At 33.3% G+C, this 5,036-nt stretch overlaps 1 long non-coding RNA gene across 1 annotated transcript; it reads right to left on the bottom strand.

The window, feature by feature from the left end:
• Window positions 1-1,411: 1,411 nt before the first annotated feature.
• On the bottom strand, window positions 1,412-3,366 carry LOC102669929 (uncharacterized). The gene is made up of 2 exons (XR_419507.4): window positions 2,449-3,366; window positions 1,412-2,334 (listed from the first exon to the last, which is right to left on the bottom strand). It is a non-coding gene; the product is annotated as an uncharacterized lncRNA (long non-coding RNA).
• Window positions 3,367-5,036: the final 1,670 nt, after the last annotated feature.

Genomic DNA, 5,036 nt, shown 5'->3' with positions numbered 1-5,036 from the left:
GTAAACTTTTAGAATAAATCATGCATGAAGTCTATGCATTCATAAAATTTACTGTTTCATTTCATAAAAAAATGTTTCTTAAGATAAAATAAGATTTAATAAGTTAATTAAATCACTTGAGAATTTCTATTAATATTAAAAGTATAATACAATAAATTATAAATAAGAATTTAGCATAATTTAAATGTAGCTAATGCATGTGTTGCATTAACGGGAAATCTAGAAGGGGGCTTGAATAAATTATTTTCGAAATGTTTGCCCATTCATTCTTAAGATTCAATTAAAGTTAGTCCCTTAATCAAGATTCTCTCAAAATATTGATTATAAATATTTTTAATCAACGAAAACAAAGAATAAACAAATCAATGAAAAATATAGTATTATGCCCCATTTACATCAATTTCATTACCAAGATTGATTATCAAATCAAAGATTTAGAAAAAAAAAAAATCATACACAGGATTTATACTGGTTCAATTCTCAAGAGGACTTACATCCAGTTGTTCTCAGAGACTCAGACTCCTTAGAACTTTTACAAATAGAAAATCATGCACAAACACTATGCACAAGTAATTCCCTAAAATTCTACTCTTTTCTTGAACCCTATAAGAGAAGGATCAGGAGTTGAAACCCTATCAACTCACACAAACACTTGATAGCCCTAATCAAGGTTAGAAACTAGAAAGAATTCAAAATTAGATTCAATACACTTGAATTTGCAAATCACAATATCTTCAAGTTCTTCCTTTCTTTCTCAAACCATGATGAAGAATGAAGGAATCTTGATCATCATAAATCTCTTGTTGAAATGCATATTGATTCCCTTAGATGACTCTAAGAAAGTGTTTTTCAAAAGATAAGATCAAATCAAGAGTCACTAATGAGAATGAACAAGGGAGGGTATTTATAGTTTGAACAAATAAAACAGATCTAATCGATTATCAAATGTGGTAATCAATTATTTTGTTAAAATCCCTCTTGTTTCACATTTCCAAAATTAGGATAATCAATTCCAGATTGAGGTAATCGACTATCCCGAGCAAAGGGCTTTTCACGCTTCTATGGTTTTAGAATAATTGATTATCAAATGTGAATTGATTATTTCGAAAAATAGAGAGCTCCTAAGTTTCCAGATGCATGCAATCTTCTATGGTACAATTTCCTTATAAAAATGTGTTTATTTATTTACTCTTTTCTACTGTAAATGGTACAACATTTGGAAGATCTTGCATTTTCAACAAACTAAAACCTACCAACTACGCTTACTTCAACATTTGGTGGATATGACAAAGTTGTGGGTTCAAGAATTGAAAAAAGAAAAGGTAGTAAATATCTGCCTGAAAGTTGAATGTCTAATGCTCAATCCTCAAACCTACCAATATCATAATGTGACCCATGAGCAAAATCCACAAACCACTAACTCTCACGCTTCAAGCGGCATTAAATATTGGACAAAGGTTATATGAAATATACAGAAAAAAAAATTCCCATACTATGCTTTTAATATTTGTAAAAATTAAAGCTACTTTTGTGCATAAATTAAAACAATTAGTTTCACCCAAAAAAAAAAAGCAATTAGTCAATAACTAAGCTGACCCGTTGCAAGACCACCTTTTCCTTTACCACATCTCCCTTTTAGAGGCCCCAAAGCATTATTCAGCCAATCTGCCATATCCAGCTTACCTTTACCTCCTTTCTCTAGCACCCCAACGCAAACTACAACCTTGTTTGTAGATTCATTTGTGCTAAAAACCATCATAGATTAGCCCTATTTATCAGCCATCATCAGTAAAACTTATAGACAATGGAGGAGAATAATTACAACCAAGAACAATTATACTGATAAACCACCAAAAAATCAAGCTCTTGAGCACCGATTATAGTATGCTAGCTCACAAAGCATTGTGTGGAAAAAGTAAAACTTTAAATTTATTTTCTATTTGTATCATTACTACTCTTGCTGAACCGATCAAGTGATTACCAGCCCTAGGTTGGGATGTTAAGTCCAACAACTCTTAAAAGACTTACTTAACTTATTAAAATTTATGTTAGCAACCTATTATCATTTATCAGCAATTTCCCAAACCCAATAAATATAAACAGGACCAAAATTCATCAAATATTAAGACAAGGAACCCAAAACGAAGATCTATTAGGTGGGTTAACTTTTTTCAAAAAGATGAGGCAAAACAATGAACCAAATTTGATTTTTAAGACTAATTATTGATGGAAATTTGTAGACAGGGACACACCTCAAATGCAACCAACCAATTGTTAATCCCTGATCCAAATACCTTTTCAAAATGGTAAGTTGGTGGACTCCCATCCAAACAACTGCAAAATATTTTGAATTTCAATTTTCCAAATAGTATAAACATCATTGAAAATAATAAGCATGAGATTAAGAACATGATTAATATATGAAAAGATACAACAAAAATTCCTAACCAGCTCCTTTAGCTACCGCGTTCTGAACAATAGTGATTGGCACATAAGAAGCTTTTGATATCGGCAACACCAGCGCACACACCAGAAGGTTCAACCACTAGCTTATTCTCGCATTCTCCATAATGCACAAGTCCAACAAAGAGAGAATGATAAACATACGCATAGAGAAGAACGAGGAAAACAGATTAAGATCTCTCCATCGATAAGTCAACAAACATACCTGATAAAGGAAACCCTTCCATACAAATAAACATATACAATTTCACAAATCATACATTCAAGGAACTCCAGATTCATTATCAACAAAAATGATTTATCATCATTCTAGAAATAACAAAGGTCAGATTCCGCGAGAGGAATCTATAGCAAAAGGAACAGATTCCGCGAAGCTTGGAATTGGAATTGATTTGTGAATCGTAACAATATCACTAATGGTGAGAAGAGACAGAGACCTGGTACTCGTGGATGTTGAGGCAGCGGAGTTGGTTGTGCTGCCATTTTCCGGCGACGTAGAGGGAGCGACAGACGAGCTTGTTGAGCAATCCCCTCACCATTGTTGTTGCGGATTTGAAGATCGGAGACTCACACGATCAAAGTGAACTCAATTCGATTCGATTCTACGGTGAGAAAAGAAAAACATCTGCCTCTATGCTCCTTCAACGTTCAAGCAATGGTGGGGACTATGGTGGAATGACAGAATGGTGGTTGTTGGAGGAGAGGCTTTGGGGGATAGGCTTGTGGCAGAGATGGTGAGACTTTGAGTGTGGCGGCGCTGATTGTGGAGAGATTCACATCTGATGGGGGTTTGAGAGAAGAACAAGGCAGAAGTGGGCAATAGAGTACCGATGTTGTGTATATTTCTTAACTTGGTTTAAATCAAAATTCCATGTTTACGAGAGAAAAATAACATCAGTGATATCATCAAAATGGATGCTAATAAATATACACAACATCAGTGGCAATAGAGTACCGATGTTATGTATATTTCTTAATTTGGTTTAATTCAAAATTCCATGTTTACAAGAGAAAAATATCATCAATTCTATCAAAATCGATGTTAATAAATATACACAACATCAGTTTTTATTTACAAAATGAAATGTCAATAATTATTTTATTTATAAAAATATCACCACACTTTATGATAATATCGATTTTCATAAATCCGATATTAGAAGCATTTTTTAATAGTGTTAATTTGAAAATGTCAATGGCTCGATTAGAATTTGATAATAGCAATAATATATAATAAGAAAATATTATATCTCTATAGCTTGTCTGTATGTGTGGGTTTTCCCAATCATGCAAAACATGTTATTAAGATCAAGCATCGAGTGTAAATTAGAACCTCATTATGACATTATTAAATCATAATAGCTTAACATACATAACATCACCTCCGTATCCTTGTTTGCTAGCTCTCTAGTAATATGCTTATGTTCTGGTAGGCAAACACTTTAAAGAAACTAATGTAGGATACCCTGCATTGGTAAAAGAAGAAATTAATACAATGAAAGCAAAAAGAATGTCAACTTTGTCTTCCAACTCCCATATCCATGCATAAAATGATTCATTGAAGATCACCACAAGCAAGTGTGCTAACCCAAGCCCAACATAATTCAATGTTTGTCTAGGTATAAGATAATTAATTTAAAAGTCTTGCTCAAAATCAGATGCTTCCTATACCCGAGTATTATTGGATCCAAATGTTAACTTAAAATACAAGCCTCGGGGAAGGAAAATAATGAGTCAATCTGTGAAAGAAAAAAGAAGTAAACACTTGAGAGTTGTTATTGGATAATATAGATTACAACTATTGAATAAGATGATAACTACCGATTGTCATTTGTCTTTCTCAAGGTCAAAGTATTAACAGAAGCACCAATCAAAATTTTATTTTAAAACATATAACCACGTACCTTGGACTAGACGAGGAATCTAAGAAAGTGGATGGAACCCAATACAAAGTAATCATTAGGTCTCTACTATATCTTATAGTATCTAGACCTAATATCATGTTCAGTGTGTGCTTGTGTACAAGATTTCAAAAATAACCAAGGGAAGTCCACTTAACTACTGTTAAGAGAATCTTTAGATATCTTATTGGTACTCCTAACCTTGGTCTTTGCTTTAAAAGAGGGAAAGGTTTCATATTCTCAAGTTTCTGTGGTGCTGACTATGCTAGAGACAAACTTGAAAGAAAGAACACTAATGGAAGTTATCACTTCACTGGTGGAAATTTAGTAACTTGGATATGTAAGAAACAAGGATCAACTGCATTGTGCACTGCTGAAGAAAAATACATATCAACTGCAAGTTGTTGTGCTCAACTTATTTGGATAAAGAAGCAGCTAGAAGATTACAAAATCTGTGAGAGAAGCATTCCTATCTTTAATTATAACAAAGCTACCATTAGCCTCTCTAAAAATCCTACATTGCACTCAAGGGAAAAACATATAGAAATTGATGCAATCCTATCCCGCAAAGGCATTAGGTAGAAGACTCCAAGTAGATTGGGCTAGAGATCCAAGGGAAGGCCCTAGAGTTCTCATGAGCCTTAGGGTAGATTTCGAGCCCATGGGCTAAAT

Source organism: Glycine max, chromosome 4 (genome assembly GCF_000004515.6).
Source record: "Glycine max cultivar Williams 82 chromosome 4, Glycine_max_v4.0, whole genome shotgun sequence".
Lineage (NCBI taxonomy): Eukaryota > Viridiplantae > Streptophyta > Magnoliopsida > Fabales > Fabaceae > Glycine > Glycine max.
Note: the sequence above shows the minus strand (reverse complement) of the source record. Positions and strands in the feature narration are given on the sequence as shown.